The 21,146-nt window shown below is 41.3% G+C and overlaps 1 protein-coding gene across 3 annotated transcripts in view; it reads left to right on the top strand.

Annotated features, from left to right (window-relative positions):
- LOC140457851 (ras-related protein Rap-1b) overlaps window positions 1-21,146 on the top strand; it is a 73,931-nt gene that overhangs the window by 17,885 nt on the left and 34,900 nt on the right. For 2 of the 3 annotated variants that reach the window (XM_072551548.1, XM_072551546.1), the window contains exon 2: window positions 11,046-11,120. The exons of the other annotated variant lie outside the window; for it this stretch is intronic. The gene's annotated coding sequence lies outside the window, so the exon portion shown is untranslated. The remainder of the gene's footprint in view (window positions 1-11,045; window positions 11,121-21,146) is intronic. 3 annotated transcript variants of the gene reach the window in all.

Genomic DNA, 21,146 nt, shown 5'->3' with positions numbered 1-21,146 from the left:
TTCCTATCCTTCCTATAGCATTTGTATCCTGGAACATTAAACTGCCAGTCCTGCCTATCCCTGAGCCATGTTTCTGTAATTGCAATGATGTCCCAGTGCCATGTTTCTAACCATGCCCTGAGTTCATCTGACTTCCCTTTTAGGCCCCTTGCATTGAAATAAATGCAGTTTAATATATTAGTGCTATCTTATCCCTGTCTATCTTGACTGTTTGATTCGCTTTTGTTCTCAACCAAATCAAAATCTGTGAATCTTTATCCCAGAACATTGTGGCTGCATTTAATGCCCATCCCTGATTAGTGGTGCTGGAAGAGCACAGCAGTTCAGGCAGCATCCAAGTAGCTTCGAAATCGAGGTTTCGGGCAAAAGCCCTTCATCAGGAACCTGGTTTCCAGCATCTGCAGTCATTGTTTTTACCTCCCATCCCTGATTGCCTTGAGAAGGTGTGATAAGTTGCCACCTTAAACTGCTGCAGTCTATTTAGTATAGATCCACCCACAGTTCCATTAATGAAGGAATGCCAGAATTTGCATCCTTAGACATTGGCCGTTCCTAAGCTAGAATGGTGAGTGGCTTTCCTGACAACTTGCAGGTGGTGGTGCTCACATGTATTCAGCCCTTGGCCTTCTAGATGGTCGTGGTTATGTGCTTGGAAGATCAGGAGGTGAGCTACTCTCCGCAAGCTTCCTTGCTTTGGACCTACTCTTGCAGCCATATTATCAAGATGGCTCATGCAGTTTTGTTTCTGGTTGCTCGTAACCCAAGGATGTTGACAGTGGGGTTCAGCGATAGAAATGACATTGAATTCCCTCTTTTTGGAGATGGTCATGGTATGGCATGACTGTCAGTTGCCATTTGTCAGCTTGAACCTGGCTGAAGTCCAGGTCTTGCTACATTTGCATGTGAACTGCTTCGTTATGAATTGTCGCAAATGGGTGCTGAGCATTGTTCACTGATGATTGCACATCGCCATTTTGGACATTATAAGGGAAGTTCATTGATAAAATAGCTGAAGGTGGTTGTGCTTAGGATATTACCTTGAAGGATGCCTGCAGAAGTATCCTGGAACTAAGATGAATAACCTGCAATTGCCACAGCTGTATCCTTTTGTGCCAGGTACCATTCTAACCAGTAGAATGCTTTTCCCTTGATACCCAATTACTCTAGTTTTGTTCGGCCTCCTTGATACCAGATTTGGCCACATGTGAACTTAACATCAAGGGTAATTAGTCTCAATTCACCTCTGGAATTCAGCTTTTTTTGTCCTTGTTTGAACCAAGGTTGTAATGAGGTCAGATGCTGAGACACACTGTCGGAACCCAAACTGACCCTCAGTGACCACATTATTGCGAAGCAAATACTGCTTGATAAATTTTTTCGCACCTGACTGTGGAAGTGTACTAGAAATCAAGCCCCACTATTTCTGGAGACCACAAAAATTCAAGATTTTATAAGTGTGCAAAAAAAATTCTCGAAGTTACTGGAAGTTTTGAACCCAGGTTGACAGAAGCACCAGTTGGGTTACTTAACAAGAATTACTACTTATTACAAACAAATAGGTTCTAGCTAAAAATAATCAACTATGAATTGTTGACGTAGAATTCTATTAATTAAAAAGGCAGTTGGTTTATCTCAGTTTGCTGGATGATTGGTTTGTAAAGCAAAGTGATGCTAATAACGTGAGTTCAATTCCTGCACTAATGGAAATTGCCATGAAGGATTCTCCTTTTCAACTTCTCCCCTCGCCTGAGGTGTGGTGACCCTCCGGTTAAATGATCACCCATCTTTCTCTGTAATGATAGAACAATTCTATGGTCTGGTAAGACTTTACTATATCTTTAGTAGTTAAAAATTAATCCCTTTAAAACCTACCCATACGCATGCATGACTCTCCACTCTCGGTACTTGCACTTGCTTACAAGAGGCACCAAATGATTGATTTACACCTTAATAAGTTTTCGATCTATTGAAAGCAAAAGATTACATCAATTAAATATGGAAAAGCAGCAGCATAAACAAATGATGAGTTAATAAAACTGCTCATCTTCAGTTTTAGGTTTTTTTTAAAACTGCAGAGACAGGACATAGGTTTGACTTTGGGTGTGGCAAGTTCTGGAGCACAAAATCTTCAGGACTATTGCTGGTACAGGTCATTCTGCTATAACACACGTTTTGACAATGCAAATTTGCTATAACATAAATCGGGGATACTGTTTCTAAAGTCCAGACTTATAAAATATTTGCTGTATGTCACACGATTACATCGTCAATACTTTAAGAACTGTTTGAAAAGCGCAATTTTTCTATAACACAGGGTTGCACAACAATCCAAGGATGTGCAGATTAGGTGAATTGGCTATGCTAAATTGCCCGTAGTGTTCAGGGATGTGTCAGTTAGGTGCATTAGTCAGGGGTAAATATAGGATAATAGGGAAGGAATGGGTTTGGGTGAGATACTGTTCGGAAGGTCGGTGTGGACTTGTTGGACCAAAGGGCCTGTTTCCACACTGTAGGGATTCTATGAGTCGATTCACATTGAAGAGCACAACTATCGTGTTAAAGAAGAGCTATCTGTGTGTTGTCAGGGTGTATAGCCATTGCAATATCCAGAGCCTCCAGCTATTTCTTGACATCACCTGGAGTGAATCTAATTGGCTGAAGACTGGTATTATTGCGATCTCCAGGGGTGACTGAGGTGAATCATCCACTTGATACTTCTGGCTGAAGATTGTTGCAAATGCTTCAACCTTATATTCTGTTTTAAGTATTCCAGCTTGGAGATTTAAAAATAAAAGTTGACTAGTATTTATATATTTAATTGAGTGTATAAAGTGGTCCACATGGTGATGTAGTTGCTGTGAAGTGAATTTATGCAGTGGTCTTTGATTATAGGAGAAAGTGAGGATACTGGAGATCAGAGCTGAAAATGTGTTGCTGGAAAAGCGCAGCAGGTCAGGCAGCATCCAAGGAGTAGGAGAATCGACATTTCGGGCATGAGCCTTTCTTCAGGAAAGATTCTTCAAGATTCCTGAAGAAGGGCTCATGCCTGAAATGTCGATTCTCCTGCTCCGTGAAAGCTGCCTGACCTGCGCTTTTCCAGCAACACATTTTCAGGTCTTTGATTATAGTCAACTTTCCACACATTCCAAAATACGGAAGTCTATCTTGTTTTGACAAATCGTTCTGGAGGTTAATTGGTCCTTCACTATCTTCATTGCTGTCCTCTTCACTGATGTAACTAATTTCCCCTAGATAGGTTTAGATAGCAGAAGACATGGTGATGACATTACTCCACCTGATTATTCCTGATGAGGATAGTTGGAAACTAAACAGAAGCCAGGCAACACCTGTGGAGCTAGATAGGATGGTAGCAATTAGCAGAAGTGTACCTCTGAAGTCCATTGAGTTCTAGGAGGTATGCAATATATGTGAGAAAGCAGGAGCTAAAACATTCCCTTATACTACTTTTAAGGGAAATTGGTTAAATTTAATTTTCATCTGTTGGAAAGGTTTAATTCTGAAAGCAAAGTTAGGTAGTTGATGTTGTACAAGTGGATATGTATAGTAGATTAGTTACTTAGTGACCACACGTCAAATGTACACATTCCTTACAAAGCACTTTGCGGAAAACTCAGGTCAAGAAGGGTTTTATAAGCATAGATCTTTTAAGAATAACTAGTGGGCAGTTTGAACAGTTAATGGCCTGCTTTAGTGAAATAAATATGGATATTGTTAGGAGTGCACAGAATATACTGCATAAAACAAACCATTTAGCTCAACTAGTGTATGCTCCACAGGAGGCTCATGACAGCCTTTCAAATAAAGCTTTCCCAAGGATCTTGTGGTACAGTAGTAGCATCCCTACCTCTGAAATAGAGGTCAAGATTAAAGTTTCAACTGTCCAGAAGTGTATCGTAATATGTCCGAACAAGTTGATCAAAATAACTATCTTTCCATCACCTTTACTCATTAACCTGTCTAGCTTTCTTTCTGAATGTGTGTCAGCTGTGGCGAAGCTGGTGTTCTTTTGCCTTTGAGTCACAAGGTTCTGAGCTCTAGTCCAAGTCCAGGACTTGAGTACAAAAATCCAGCCTCAAATGCTTCAGTTGGTTTAAAAAAAAGGCACCATGACACTATTTCAAAGAATTGCAGGGGAGTTATTCCCCAGTGTCTAGTGCAATCTTTAGTCCTCAAAGTTGCAAAACAGGTTACCTGCTAATTATCTCTTTGTGGCAACTTGGCAAGAAATGAATTTGTTCCCATTTTATTTCAGTTACTATAGTTCCAGAGCTATTCCATTGACTGCAAAGTGCTTTGAAATGTCGAGTGGTTCTGAAAGGATTACATGAGTGCATATCTTATATAGAGTCGGTTTAGCTCAGTTGGCTGAATTGTTGGTTTACAGAACAGTATGATGCCAACAGCATTCGTTAAATTCCTGTCACCAGTTTGAGGGTTACCATGAAGGACTCTCCTTCTCAACTTCTTCCCTCGCTCAAGGTCTGGTGGTCCTCTGGTTAAATCACCACCAGTTGCTTCTCTCTAATAAGAGAGCAGCCCCTATGGTTTGGTAAGACAATGGCGGCACAACAACAAAGGGATACAGCCTAAGATATTAGAGAAAGTGCATGCACTGATCATAATCTTCCAGAAATCCTAAGTCCCACAAATGGAAAACTGCCAATTTAATACCATTGGTTAAAAAGTGAAGGAGACAAAAAGTAAGTAACGATAAGCCAGTTAGCATAATGTCTGTTACTGGGAAAATGCTAGAGGCCTGGGACTACGATGTTGTGGCCATCACGGAAACATGGATAGATGAGGGACAGGAATGGCTGTTGGAGGTTCCTGGTTACAGATGTTTCAGTAAGATTAGGGAGGGTGGTAAAAAAGGAGGGGGGGTGGCATCGCTAATTAGAAATGGTATAACGGCTGCAGAAAGGAAGTTTGAGGGGGATCTGCCTCTGGAGGTAGTATGGGCTGAAGTCAGAAATAGGAAAGGTGCAGTCACCTTGTTGGGTGTTTATTATAGGCCCCCCAATAGCAGCAGAGATGTGGAGAAACAGATTGGGAAACAGATTTTGGAAAGGTGCAGAAGCCACAGGGTCGTAGTCATGGGCGACTTCAACTTCCCAAATATTGATTGGAAGCTTTTTAGATCAAGTAGATTGGATGGGGCGGTGTTTGTGCAGTGTGTCCAGGAAGCTTTTCTAACGCAGTATGTAGATTGTCCAACCAGAGGGGAGGCCATATTGGATTTGGTACTCGGTAACGAACCGGGACAAGTGGTGGGCTTGTTAGTGGGTGAACATTTTGGTGATGGCGACCACAATTCTGTGACTTTCACCTTGGTTATGGAGAGAGATAGGTGCGCACAACAAGGAGGTTTTTACAATTGGGGGAAGGGAAATTACGATGCTGTAAGACAGGATTTGAGGAGCATACGTTGGGAGCATAGGCTGTCAGGGAAGGATGTGGTGGAAATGTGGGACTTTTTCAAGGAACAGATACGACGTGTCCTTGATATGTATGTACCGATCAGGCAGGAAAGAAATGGTCGTGTGAGGGAGCCTTGGTTGACGAGGGAGGTTGAATGTCTAGTAAAGAGGAAGAAGGAGGCTTACATAAGGTTGAGGAAACAAGGTTCAGACAGAGCAGTGGAGGGATACAGGATAGCCAGAAGGGACCTGAAGAAAGGGATTAGGAGAGCTAAGAGAGGGCATGAAAAATCCTTGGCGGATAGGATCAAGGATAACCCCAAGGCATTCTATGCGTATGTGAGAAACCTGAGAATGACGAGAACGAGGGTAGGTCCGATCAAGGACAGTGGTGGGAGACTGTGTATTGAGTCGGAAGAGATAGGAGAGGTCTTGAACAAGTACTTCTCTTCAGTATTTACGAACGAGAGGGACCATATTGTTGAAGAGGAGAGTGTGAAACGGACTGATAAGCTAGAAGAGATACCTGTTAGGAAGGAAGATGTGTTGGACATTTTGAACAACTTGAGGATAGACAAGTCCCCCGGGCCTGACGGGATATATCCTAGGATTATGTGGGAAGCAAGAGAGGAAATTGCAGTACCGTTGGCAATGATCTTCTCGTCTTCACTGGCAACTGGGGTGGTACCAGGGGACTGGAGAGTAGCGAATGTTGTGCCCCTGTTCAAAAAAGGGAATAGGGATAACCCCGGGAATTACAGGCCAGTTAGTCTTACTTCTGTGGTAGGCAAAGTAATGGAAAGGGTACTGAGGGATAGGATTTACGAGTATCTGGAAAGACACTGCTTGATTAGGGACAGCCAGCACGGATTAGTGAAGGGTAGGTCTTGCCTTACAAGTCTTATTGAATTCTTCGAGGAGGTGACCAAGCATGTGGATGAGGGTAGAGCAGTGGATGTAGTGTACATGGATTTTAGTAAGGCATTTGATAAGGTTCCCCATGGTAGGCTTATGCGGAAAGTCAGGAGGCATGGGATAGAGGGAAATTTGGCCAATTGGATAGAAAACTGGCTAACCGGTCGAAGTCAGAGAGTGGTGGTAGATGGTAAATATTCAGCATGGAGTCCAGTTACAAGTGGAGTTCCGCAGGGATCAGTTCTGGGTCCTCTGCTGTTTGTAATTTTTATTAATGACTTAGAGGAGGGAGTCGAAGGGTGGGTCAGTAAATTTGCAGATGATACAAAGATAGGTGGAGTTGTGGACAGTGAGGAGGGCTGTTGTCGGCTGCAGAGGGACTTAGATATGATGCAGAGCTGGGCTGAGGAGTGGCAGATGGAGTTCAACCCTGCCAAGTGTGAGGTTGTCCATTTTGGAAGAACAAATAAGAATGCGGAATACAGGGTTAATGGTAGGGTTCTTGGTCAGGTGGAGGAACAGAGGGATCTTGGGGTCTATGTACATAGATCTCTGAAGGTTGCCACTCAGGTGGATAGAGTTTGTAAGAAGGCCTATGGAGTATTATCGTTCATTAGCAGAGGGATTGAATTCAAGAGTCGTGAGGTGATGTTGCAGCTGTACAGGACTTTGGTTAGGCCACATTTGGAGTACTGTGTGCAGTTCTGGTCGCCTCACTTTAGGAAAGATGTGGAAGCTTTGGAGAGGGTGCAGAGAAGATTTACCAGGATGTTGCCTGGAATGGAGAGTAGGTCGTACGAGGATAGGTTGAGAGTTCTCGGCCTTTTCTCGTTGGAACGGCGAAGGATGAGGGGTGACTTGATAGAGGTTTATAAGATGATCAGAGGAATAGATAGAGTAGACAGTCAGAAACTTTTTCCCCGGGTACAACAGAGTGTTACAAGGGGACATAAATTTAAGGTGAAGGGTGGAAGGTATAGGGGAGATGTCAGGGGTGGGTTCTTTACCCAGAGAGTGGTGGGGGCATGGAATGCGCTGCCCGAGGGAGTGGTAGAGTCAGATTCATTGGCGACCTTTAAGTGGCATTTGGATAGGTACATGGATGGGTGCTTAATCTAGGATAGAAGTGCGGCACAACATCGTGGGCCGAAGGGCCTGTTCTGTGCTGTATTGTTCTATGTTCTATGTTCTATGTTCTAGGCCATGAGCAGTCCCTGAGTTGCAAATAGGTTCTGTTCTGGAGTCCATTCATCGGTCAATTTGTGTGTAAATCATAATATAGTACAGGATAATATAAAGTAGCCATTTCTAAGTATGGGAAATGCCTGTATGTCGTCTTTAAAATCACATTCCTGTAGAAGATCATATGGCATTTGTAAGTCCAACATGCATAAATCAAAACCCTCTTTATTATAAAGGATATAATAGAGGAGCATTTAAGAATATGTAATATGATTAAGCAGAGTCAGCTTGGCTCTATGAAGGAGAAATCGTGCCTGACAAATTTACTAGAATTCCTTGAGAAAGTACAGTCAATAACTTGATTGAGTTTTTGAAGAAGTGACAAAGAAGATGAAAGCAGAGCGCTAGACGTTGTCTAAATGGACTTTAGCAAGGCATTCGACAAGGTTCCGCATGGTAGATTGGATAACAAGGTTAGATTACGTGGAATCTGGAGGGGAGCTAGCCAAGTGGATACAAAATTAGCTTGAAGATAGGAGACAGGGTGGTAGTGGAGGGTTTTTTGGACTGGAGGTCTGTGACTGGTGGTAGATCAGTACTGGGTCCAGTGCTTTTCATCATTAATATAAATAATTTGGATGTGAATATAGGCAGTATGGTTAGTCAGTTTGCAGATGACACCAAAGTTGGTGGTGTAGTGGACAGCGTAGAAGGTATCTCCAAATGCAAGGAGACCTTGATCAGATGGGCCAATGGGTGATAAATGTGAGGTATTGCATTTAGGTAAGGCAAATCAGAGCAGGACTTGTATAGTTAATGGTTAGACATGGAGAGTGTTGCTGAACAAAAGGACCTGGGATGCAGGTGCATTGTTCCTTGAAAGCCCTGGAGCCACAGGTAGACAGATTGGTGAAGAAGGCGTTTGGCATGCTTGACTTCATTGGTCAGTGCATTGATTATAGGAGTTGGTATATCATATTGCAGATGTACAACACGTTAGTTTCGGCCACTTTTAGAATACTTGTTTGATTCTGGTCTCCCTGCCAAAGGCAAGATGTTGTTAAATATGAAAGTGTTCAAAAAGGATTTGGAAGGATGTTGCCAGGATTAGGGGTTTTGAGCTATAGGGTGAGGCTGAATCGGCTGGGACTTTTTTCCCCCGGATCATCGGAGGCTGAGGGGTGACCTTATAGAGGTTTAGAAAATCATGAGGGGCATGGATAGGATGAATAACCAAGGTTTGTTTCCCAAGGTAGGGGAGTCCAAAACCAAGGGGAATAGGTTTAACGTGAAAGGGGAAAGATTTTAAAGGGACCTGCAGGGCAATGTTTTCACGCAGAGGGTGGTGCATGTATTAAATGAGCTGCCAGAGGAAGTGGTGGAGGTTGGCACAATTACAACATTTAAAAGGCATATGGATGAGTGCATGAATTTGAAGAGTTTTGAAAGATAGAGGCCAAATGTTGTTAAATAGGGATAGACCAATTTAGGATATCTGTCTGGCATGGATGACTTGGCCGAAGGGTCTGTTTCCATGTTGTATGACTCTGATTAACTAAAAGCAGGATAAATCAAGGGGCAGCAGTGAATGTAATATGTTTGAATCTTCAGAAAACGCCACACATGAGGCTATTTAATAAAATATGAGCTGTCTGTGTTTAAGATATTATATTAGGTGGATAGAGGATTGACTAAATGATAGAAGATAGAAAATTGGGATATGGGGTGCATTTTCAGGCTGGCAACTAGTGATGTCCTACAGAGCTCTGTGTACTGAATTATTTGCAATATGTATTAATGACTTGGATGAGGAAAGTGAATACTGTAGTCAAGTTTGTGGATGACAAAAATAAATAGAAAGGAAGTGGTGAGGGTGACAGAGTCTGTAGAGGGATAGAGACAGATAAAGCGAGTGGGCAGTATTTGGCAGATGGAAAATAATGTGGGGAATAAATGTTTCAGCTGCAATTGTTCCAAGTACAGTGAAGGTGATTCAGCTTTGTTCTATTCCTGGAGGATGCTGTATTGAGTGTGAAGTTATGTAACATTGACCTTTTCTAACCTGAAAAAAAATTGTTTGCCTAAAGCTTCTTAAGATTGTTTGATTTCTGCAGAGTATTCTGAAGGACATTGTGGTTGCTGTCTTCCAGGATAAATTGTAAACTACTGTTGATGCATTGCTACTGCAATGCATTTTAATAATAGGTTTTCCCCATACATTTCCATGTTTTGACACCCATCCTAACAGTTAGTAAGGCAAGTCTTCCTTTTAGATGGTTTTGTGTTGAACCACAACTGGCAGTAAACACAGCTTTGTTTCCTGAATTTCTCTTGACATTAAGGGAAGTAACTGCATTACAAATTTGTAAAAATGAAAGTTTTCAGGCCTGCTGTCAGATCAAAATGCTTGTTCATGCAAGGTTAATACAGCAGTCAAGTAATGTGTGTCTGTATAATTGACCAGAGTGGCATAGCCCTTGTACTAAGATTAGTATGAATTTTGCACAGTTGGTGATGGTGGCTTCTAAACTAAAGACAAGCGCAGTGATAAAAGGGGAAGAAAATGTAAGAAAAAGTATTTGCCTCCAATTGTTCTTATGTATCCTTATGCAACAAGTTTGTTATTTTATTTGCTCTGCATTGAATCTACTTTGTTTCACCCTCTGTGCACCAGTTTGGGGAAGGAAATCAGGTTAGAAATAGAAAGACTTGCGTTTCGGCAGTTGCCACTAGTGTATCCTAATCACATCTTTCTCCTTTGGAATGTTAGACCAGTAATAAAAACTCTAATTTTCCGATAAATGTTATAAATTGAGCAAATTTAGGATAACAATAGAAAAAGTATGCTCTGTAGTCTCCTGTAAGAAAATCTTAGTACAGCTCATGTTGTTTAAATTCCTGATTTCTAAAATGGAAGTTGAACCAGTTAGAACTACTTTGAGTGCATAGTTACCAATTTCAATTTATACAAAAGGTGAATATTTTATCTTAAAATTGCCTTGCAATTTATAACTGTTGCAACTTTGAAATTCAAAATAGCAGTCAAAAATAATGGATTAACATCTTTTTTGGAAAATTGTCCCTGCAAACTTTTGATTCTTGAAGCTGCTTAGAAACATGAACCTGAATTATTTGATTTACTGTATTATGTTTGTAAAATCTTTATCTGCCATCTGACCAGTAACGTTGCAATTCTGGTACTCATCTGGAGGAGCATGTGTGTGAGACTGTGAGAATTATTGTCACCACAAGAACCTACTCGAGAATTTTGCAGTCGCCCTTCATCATAAGAAATGTATCTTTCTGTTTTGTGTTTTTAACTTTGTTTATACGGGGTATTGAGAAAGGAGATGTCACAATTCTTGTAGGAAAGTGCATACTTTGACAAGGTTAGTTAGCTGTCGCCAAAATGTCTGCATAGTTTTATTGTTCATTTTATATTTGTGAGAATGATTTTTTAATTGTTGATGCTATGCATCTCATTGCTGTATTAAATCTATAATTTTGTAGGTGGAAGGGCTAGAAGTCCGACTCCAGATTCTGCATCGCTAAATCTACTGCATTGACGAACAGGGCCTGAGACTTGTAAGTTACTAAGCCACATGATAAAATAAGTGGTTGTCTTCTAAATATGAACTGCCAGAATTTCCATGAGCAGAATCAAATTATACTTATGAACATCTAATGCATTAAACCATGCTAATTCACACTTCATTTATAGAGGTATATTGAGCTGTTGACTAGATAAAGTTTAGAAGGCAGTTTGAACCATCTCCTAGTCAAAATACATTATAGGTGCCGGGGAATATAAAAGATAATATTATTGTGGTGCAGTTTTTCTGTAACAAAATTTTCCTGCTAATGACAACCCAGACCCATCTGCCATTGAAACATATGTGAAAAGGACAGCTTGGAAAATGATTTTGGAAACTGATCATCTGCAGTAGAAAATTGAGCCCTCATGGAAGTTGTCAGAATTTTACTTCAGAATTTAAAATTTAGGTGTGACTGACTTTCTGCAACTATCCTTTGCTAATGGAACATTACTGTTTAGCCAGTGCAACCTCATTTTTCATTTGGGCTCATGGATAAAATCTGTGGTTATTCAGATAGAATGGCAGCTTTTAGCTTTCTCTTTGGTTAGTATGATATATTGTAATACTGTATGCCAGAGATACGTTTGATTTTGCAGATACTGGTTACTGACTGAACTACAGAGATAACTACCATAGATATCAAATTAAAAAGAAGGCAAGAATTAATGACAAGGTTGCTAGGCTAATAATCCAGAACCCCAGGCTAATATTTTTGAATCCCAGCATGGCAGATAATATGTGAATTCACAAAATTGGAATTAAAAGTGTTAGACTTGTGACCACCATGTAACCACTGTTAATTGTTAAAAGATAAACACACCTGCTTCACTAAAGGCCATATGAGGAAAGGAAATCTGCCATCCTTGCCTGGTCTGCCTTGTGTGGGACTGCAGACCCAAAGCAAGGTGGTTGACTCTTAACTGACTTCTCTGCAATTAGGGATTTTAGATTAGATTAGATTAGATTATTTACAGTGTGGAAACAGGCCCAACAAGTCCACACCGCCCCGCCGAAGCGCAACCCACCCATACCCCTGCATTTACCCCTTACCTAACACTACGGGCAATTTTAGCATGGCCAATTCACCTAACCTGCACATCTTTGGACTGTAGGAGGAAACCGGAGCACCTGGAGGAAACCCACGCAGACACGGGGAGGACGTGCAAACTCCACACAGTTAGTCGCCTGAGGCGGGAATTGAACCCGGGTCTCTGGCGCTGTGAGGCAGCAGTGCTAACCACTGTGCCACCGTGCTGCCCATTTGGGCAATAGTTGCTGGCCTAGACAGTGGCACGCACATCCCATGAACAAATAAAAGAAAAAAAATTGCAATTGTCAGCATCTGAAAAGGAAGTTTGAATTGTAGCCTGAAATGTTTTACCAGGGGTTCTTGGCCACTTCCCCTCCATTCCAAATCCTGCTATATATTTTCAGGATGTGTTGCTAGTTACTTCCTCTGGGACTTGCACTTGTGGTACTGCTGAGGATAATGTTTGTCTGCCACCTTTTGCACCATCCAATCAGGAAAGCACTTCTTCGCATGCAGGATAGAGCAACCTAATATTCATTTGTGGGATTTGGGTGTCACTGGCAAAGCCCACATTTATTGGCCATCCCTAATTATTTAGAGAATGTGGTGAAAGTTATGTCTTTGGACTGCTGCAGTTCAGGATGAACATGTTTCCCTGGTGCTCTAAGAGTGGGGGTTCCAAGATTTTGACCCAACAGCAGTGACACTCGTGATCTACAAGTCATAATCATTGGTAACCTTAATTAAAGGGCATGATTTCTAATTCATTTGCTCTTCTGATTGGTGGAAGTTTTAGGTTGGGAACAGCCGTTGAAGAAGTCTTAGTGAATTGCTGTAGTGTATTTTGTAGATGGTACACAGTAAAGCATTTGGACAACAGTAGTGAAGGATGTGAATGGTTACGGTTATGTCAGTCATGCAGGCTGCTTTGTTCTGGTCTTTTTAAAAAATCCTCTACTGTCTTTGGAGCTGTAGTCAAGTGGTGAATATTGCATCAAGCTTGTAACTTATTCCTTGTAGGTGTTGGGAAAGCTTTAGGGAGGCAGAAGATGAGTCACTTGCTGCAGAATTTAGTGTGCCAAATAGTTCTGTTGAAGTCAACTGAACTGAATTTCAGGTGGAGTGAACAACAGGTGACTGCTGTGATATTACCTGCATCTATCATCACCCATATCCAATTCACCATTGTGGACTTCAGTATTGTGTAGCAGAGCACCTGATATTGTAATTTGATAGCGATGATTTAAATCCCTGTTTCTCTGTTTTCATTTACCCATGTATTAGATTAAACAAAAGTGACACAAGCTCAAATTTCACAGGGCTGAGTACTGTAATGGGACACTACCATTGGTGAATTTGAACCGTTTTTAGGCCTTTGTGACTGGCAATTTACATCTTTGTAGGTGTAAAGTTCCAATGGTGAATTACTAAAAAAAAAACTTCCCTCCCACCATATTTTAGTAAAAACTCCTTCACTTTTTTTAAGGGGTGGGGGAAGAAAGAAATGTCTTCTATCTCTCCTCTTTCACAACCAGCCAAGCTCCCCACTTAAAAAAGAAAGAAATAGGAGGATTTTTCTGCTTTGGGTTGGGCGGGGGGGTGAGGAGAAAGTGAGGATGACTTTGTTTGCCGACTAATGATATATGCCAGGAATTACTGCTAGTAATCAGAGTTTGAACCCTTTATAGTTCATGTAATGAAGTATAAAATGTAAAGCTCCATATTTAGTGCCTAACGGAGCAAGTTGGGACTTGAATTATGTTTATGTTAGGAAATTTTTTTTGTGTTTTATGACTGATGGACCAGTTTTGTTTCACTATAATCTTCACCACTTATTTTTGATCCTACATAACTCGTGAGGAGGAAGGAAATTGCTGCATTTGAAATGTAATAACTACTTGGATGTTTTCCAGCCAAAATTCCTTTTTAATGCAGTAGAAAGCTGGGGTGTAATTCAGTATCCTGCTACACTCTTCTGTCAAGACAAGAAAAAAGCTGCAGATGCTGGAATCCAAAGTAGACAAGAAGGAAGCTGGAGAACACAGCAAGCCAGGCAGCAGCAGTAGGCGAAGAAGTCGATGTTTTGAGTATGACCTGAAAGAAGGGTTATGCCCAAAGCATCAACTTCTCCGCCTCTAATGCTGCCAGGCTTGCTGTGTTTTTCCAGCCGCCTCATCTAAACCCTTCTATCGATTGTCAGAGTAATTTTCTGTTGTGCATGGCGTGGCTTTTATAGAATCCCTACAGTGCAGATCGAGACCATTCCTTATAGAGTTTGTACCAATCCTCCAAAGAGCATCTTGTCCTATCCCTGTAATGCCACGTTTACCATTGTTAACTCACCTTGCCTGCACACCATGGAGCAATTTAGCATAGCCAGTCCACCTAACCTGCACAACTTTAGACTGTGGGTCAAACCAGGGGAAACACTCTCAGTCACAGGGAGAACGTGCAAGCTGTACACAGACATCGGCCCAAGGCTGGAATCCAACCAGGTCCTTGGTGCTGACGCAGCTGTGCTAGCCACTGTGTCATTATGTCACCCTATTTTTGGACCCAAAAAATTTATAACACAAGCATCGTAACAATACAAAGCTTTCATTGTCTTTTAGGATTCTAAGGAATAAAATATAAAGATCCAAACTTTGACTTCTATTAGATTTATCTTAAGGGCAATTATTTTTGATGACTTTCTCTTTGAAATTAATTGCTGCTTCAGTTTTTTTTTGCAAACTGCCCAGCATTTTAAAGTCAAACTTGAATCACTAGACTAGCATTGTACATTATTAGCAACTTAAGACACATTGCTAGACTTGGATGCATGGAAGCAAAGTTGTCATATTTAAAATTCTGTGTATCTTTATCAGTTTTATTGTTTGCAACTTGGATGGCTAAAAGTTGCAAAGGGTCTTTGGGCAAACAGAGTCATAACCAACTTTTTAGACTGAGGAGCATGAGGGAATCAGTCTTACTTATTGACATTCCTCAGATGTCCTGCAATTCGATGTCAACTTCAATTTCTTCAGATTTTTCTAAATTCTCTTGTTAAGCAACCATACTTGCTTGACAAAAACTATTTGGAATACTGCTGAGCCATAACACCCCATCTTCCAGTAATATACTTCTAGCAATGCATGGGAACGTCACCTGCAAATTCCTCTGAAAGCTACTCATCACCCATTCCTTCACTATGGGTCAAAATCTTGGAATTTCCTCACTAAAGGCATTGTGAGCCTACTTGCAGCACATGGACTGGAGCGTTTCAAGAACGCAGCTCTATACCTTTTCAAGGGCGACTAGGGTCAGGCAATAAGTGCTAGCTGACCAGTGATCCATATAAGTGAATTTTTATGATTTATTGCATCCAGGAAACTGGTAGAATTCAGTTCTGACTTCTTAGAGTGAATACTTTTAAAGCTAGGCACTCCAAATAGTGACCTTTGAAAACCTTGATAACTCTGCTGTTAATTAGCAGACACTTAGCATTGATAGTATTTAGAAGGTGGACAGGATCCACATTCCTTAGAGCAGAAATTTCCAAGTAGCTATCCATAATTATTAACTTTGTGTCTCGGGTCAATGCATTTGATTGTGACAATTTCTTCGAGTTATGGCGTGACTGATTTCATTTTTGATGCATCTGGGACTTATGCTACAGAAATTACTTTTTTACAAGAAAATTTCATATAATCATTGAATCCCTACTGCACACAGACGCCATTCTGCCCATAGAGTCTGCACTGCCCTTCCGAAGAGCATCCCACCCAACCGAGCATCTCCATCCTATCCCTAAAACCCCCATTTACCGTGGTTAGTCCACCTATTCTGAACATATCTGGATACTACAGGACAATTTAGCATGGCTAATCCACTTAACCTGCACATCTTTGGATTGAATTGTTCTGAGTTTTTATTTAAATTACCATTGTTTAAACATTTCAAGGTGCTCCAATGTCACAGTATAAAAATGCTTAACTTTCATATCAAGATTTTATGCTTCTGATTTTTTTTGAGGTAGAATCCCGTATCTGCAACATTTTATTGATGGCTCACTGAGTGACACCGTACTCTCTCGCTAATCCATTTGATTCAAGCACATTTTTATACTTGGGGCTCAAATATAGATACATATGTTTTGAAAAATGGCACATCTTTTACATAAGAGTTGCTGTCACGGCTAAAGTTACTTACTCTAACATTGTCAAACCTATGCATCACATATGTTTCATTCTTGTAAGAGGTTGGAGCAACTATGCTTAAATAATCTGGTCAGGTCAATCTCTGGTTACAATTGGTTCACCTGATGAAAATTGGAGGACTGAAATGTAATAATTATTCATTTGTTAACTAATTGGGACCATAAGATGTTGCAACGTTAAAAAGTTTATAATGTAATGATGTACATAAAATTTTGAGTACAAAACATAGCATGCAAAAGAGGGGCTAATTACAAGTACAACATTCTACAGATAGTGACTTAACATGTACACCTGACTTGGGAAGTGGTGGTAATGTTACAGAACCAATAGTCTAGAGTTCTGTCCAAATCTTACCATGGCAGCTGGTAGAATTTAAATTTAGTTCATAATTTTGGAATTGCAAACTAGTTTTAGTAGTAATGACCAGAAGGTTGTTATTGAATGCCATCTTTGAAAACCATCTGCTGCACTTGCGTCCTTTAGGGAAGGAAATCAGCCGTTTTATCATTTCCGCCCTACATTTGACTACAGACCCAGGGTTACATGATTGACACTTGAAAACTCTCTGAAATGGTTTGGCAAGTCATTTAGTTCAAGGATAATGAGCGGTGGATGAGAAATACTGTCATTTCCAGTGACACCTACATCAAAAACAGAATTAAGTTTTAAAAAATGAATACGCTCAGTTGATATTTCTACAAAGTTTATTTTACGCTGTTAGTTGATTAGATTAGATTAGATTCTGTACAGTGTGGAAACAGGCCCTTCAGTCCAACCAGTCCACACAGACCCTCCGAAGAGCAACCTACCCAGACCGATTTCCCTCTGACTAACACACCTAACACTATGGGCAATTTAGCACGGCCAATTCACCTGCTCTGCACATCTTTGGACTGTGGGAGGAAACCGGAGCACCCGGAGGAAACCCATGCAGACATGGGGAGAATGTGCAAACTCCAGATACTCCTTTGCAGGTCTGTTCATGTCCAATACAAAGAAAGATGGTTAGAACATAGAACAGTACAGCACAGAACAGGCCCTTTAGCCCACGATGTTGTGCCAACCACTGATTCTCATGTATGCACCCTCAAATTTCTGTGACCATATGCATGTCCAGTAGTCTCTTAAATATCCCCAATGACCTTGCTTCCACAACTGCTGCTGGCAACGCATTCCATGCTCTCTCAACTCTGTGTAAAGAACCCACCTCTGACATCCCCTCTATACTTTTCTCCAACCAGCATAAAACTATGACCCCTCATGTTAGCCATTTCTGCCCTGGGAAATAGAGTCGATAGCCAGAGACTATCTATGCCTCTCATTATCTTGTATACCTCAATTAGGTCCCCTCTCCTCCTCCTTTTCTCCAATGAAAAAAAGTCCGAGCTCAGTCAACTTCTCTTCATAAGATAAGCCCTCCAGTCCAGGCAGCTTCCTGGTAAATCTCCTCTGAACCCTCTCCAAAGCATCCCCATCTTTCCTATAATAGGGCGACCAGAACTGGACGCAGTATTCCAAGTGCGGTCTAACCAAAGTTTTATAGAGCTGCAACAAGATCTCACGACTCTTAAACTCAATACCCCTGTTAATGAAAGCCAAACCACCATATGCTTTCTTAACAACCCTGTCCACTTGGGTGGCCATTTTAAGGAATCTATGTACCTGCACACCAAGATCCCTCTGTTCCTCCACACTGCCAAGAATCCTATCCTTAATCCTGTACTCAGCTTTCAAATTCGACCTTCCAAAATGCATCATCTCGCATTTATCCAGGTTGAACTCCATCTGCCACCTCTCAGCCCATCTCTGCATCCTGTCAATGTCCCGCTGCAGCCTACAACAGCCCTGTATACTGTCAACGACACCTCCAACCTTTGTGTTGTCTGCAAACTTGCTGACCCATCCTTCAATCCCCTCATCCAAGTCATTAATAAAAATTACAAACAGTAGAGGCCCAAGGACAGAGTCCTGTGGAACACCACTCACCACAGACTTCCAGGCAGAATATTTTCCTTCTACTACCACTCGCTGTCTTCTGTTGGCCAGCCAATTCTGTATCCAAGACAGCTAAGTTCCCCTGTATCCCATTCCTCCTGACCTTCTGAATGAGCCTACCATGGGGAACCTTATCAAATGCCTTGCTGAAGTCCATATACACCACATCCACAGCCTGACCCTCATCAACGTTTCTAGTCACATCCTCAAAGAATTCGATAAGGTTTGTGAGGCATGACCTGCTCCTCACAAAGCCATGTTGACTGCATTTAATCAAGCCATGCTCTTCCAGATCCTATCCCTCAGAATCCTTTCTAACGCCTTGCAGACGACAGATGTGAGACTGACTGGTCTGTAATTGCCGGGGATTTCCCTATTTCCTTTCTTGCAGAGAGGAATTACATTTGCCTCTCTCCAGTCCTCGGGTACGACTCCAGTGGAGAGCGAGGATGAAAAGATCTTCGCAAGTGGCGAAGCAATTGCATTTCTTGTTTCTCAAAGCAGCCGAGGACAAATCTGGTCCGGGCCTGGCGACTTGTCAATCTTAATGTTCTTACAGTAATCATTTTTTTTGTGGGATGGAGTAAACTGATACTGCTACCTGCATTATTCCTGCCTCGGTCCAAATATTCTCAGGCCACTTGCTGATTCCACTTAGTCTCAGTTCCCTAGGTGCAGCATAGGTCTGTGTATTTGATATGATTTCTACAAGTTAATTTAAATGCAATTAATATAGCTTTTACTGTAATATTGTACAGGTCCGTCAGTGAGAGCTAAAAACATTACATTCCTTGGAGATGTCATCAATCATCTGTGCTGCCTTGTTCTGTATGATTTAGTTCAATAAGCATGCCGTTTGGTGCAATCGGTGCATCAGATGACTGCTGCTGATACTATTAGAAGCAAAATAATTTGACTTGAGCAGTGATTTGAATGGTTGCCTGCAATGAAAAATGCCAACTATATAGATCGAAACAGTGATGCATGATAATTTGGGTAATCTTGGATTCAGCAAAACTTGTTGCCCAAACGATGGTTTGCACTGAGATCGACTAGCATAAATTTGAAACCAGACTATTGAAATTATAAAATATGTCTTTACATTGTTGTGCCTGTATATTTGCATTGTACCTTCCAAAGAAGTGTCTGTGTCCATCTGCCTGCGTGGTCACCTGCTTCTTTGCTGATATTGCACTCTTGCATCTGGCAAACCTCAAGGATCTATCTGAAGCTCACTTCTATTTCTCAGCCATATACTCATCTTGACATCAGTTGAAAACAGCATTAGTTTTCACAATTTACATTGATGTCATCATCTCTTATCATCATCTCTTTTGACTTCATCACTAAACATTACTGATGAAGGGCATATGCCCAAAATATCGGTTCTCCTGCTCCTCGGATGCTGCCTGACCTACTGTGCTTTTTCAGTGCCACACTTTTCATCTCTGATCTCCAGCATCTGCAGTCCTCACTTTCTGTTCCATCACTAAACTGTCAGACTGCTGACCCAGTCTTGAATGTTCATCTTTTGAAGTGTCATTGACGTCCAACATACAGTGTGTGCCTTAACCTCCCACCTGTCTTGGCTACAAAATCTGTATTGCCTGCTTGATCCCCTGTGCGCAGTTACAAGGTACTGGTGAGTAAAGCATACATTTATGGGTGAAAACACAGGCTGACAACTATCTTGACTGTAGTTTGCAATACAAGGGTTGCATAATACACTAGATATCTGTAAAAGCTTGATTCTTCGGACCGGAAAAATAGGGTGGAAGTAGAGTCTTACATGCTTGGTTGACAAACAGACTTCAGCTTATGGAAATTTAATTTGTTCGTAAAGCCTATTTAGTGTGCAGTATGGTAGAACCTTAGATTTGGAAAACAAAAGACATGGAACAAAAGGTAATACTTGGCTTGACTGCAAATTGTCTACTTATGAAAATTAAACTTTCACGTTCCATTTTTAAAATGTTATGCTCTGTTAAATTTAACACTACTTTCAACATTAAAAGAATCTAATTTATAATTTTTGAAATTAGGTTTTCATTTTTAAGGCATTCAGCCAAATCTCCAGAATTGCTCGCTAAGCAATAAAATAAACTTCTTAGATTAGATTACTTACAGTGTGGAAACAGGCCCTTCGGCCCAACAAGTCCACACCAACCCGCCGAAGTGCAAACTCCCCATACCCCTACATTTACCCCTTCACCTAATACTACGGGCAATTTAGTATGGCCAGTTCACCTGGCCTGCACATCTTTGGATTGTGGGAGGAAACTGGAGCACCTGGAGGAAACCCACGCAGACACTGGGAGAATGTGCAAACTCCATACAGTCAGTCGCCTGAGGTGGGAATTGAACCCGGGTCTCTGGTGCTGTGAGGCAGCAGTGCTAACCACCATGCCGCCCACTTCACTCTTGAAAGGTTGTCAGATAAATAACCGTATTTTAGCATATATTGTTTTTTGGTTGTCAGAAATAAATTTCTATTTAAGTTCAGAAGTCACACGACACCGTGTTATAGTCCAACAGGTTTATTAGAAATCAAGCTTATGGAGTGCTGCTCCTTCAGGTCAGAAAGCTTGTGATTTCAAAATCTGTTAGGCTGTAACCTGGTGTGGTGTGACTTCTGACTTTGTCCACCCCAGTATGTTAGCCCATTCCTCCCCCTCAGTCGAAGCAAAACGCTCAGAGACACAGTATGGCTTTATTTCCTTCATCTTTATTCCGGGCGCTGGAGGGAGTGAGAATGATTGTCCATGTGCACAGCGACATGAGTTCTCGGCCT

This window comes from Chiloscyllium punctatum, chromosome 32, assembly GCF_047496795.1.
Source record: "Chiloscyllium punctatum isolate Juve2018m chromosome 32, sChiPun1.3, whole genome shotgun sequence".
NCBI classification, from domain to species: domain Eukaryota; kingdom Metazoa; phylum Chordata; class Chondrichthyes; order Orectolobiformes; family Hemiscylliidae; genus Chiloscyllium; species Chiloscyllium punctatum.
This window is presented reverse-complemented; position numbering and strand designations above follow the sequence as displayed.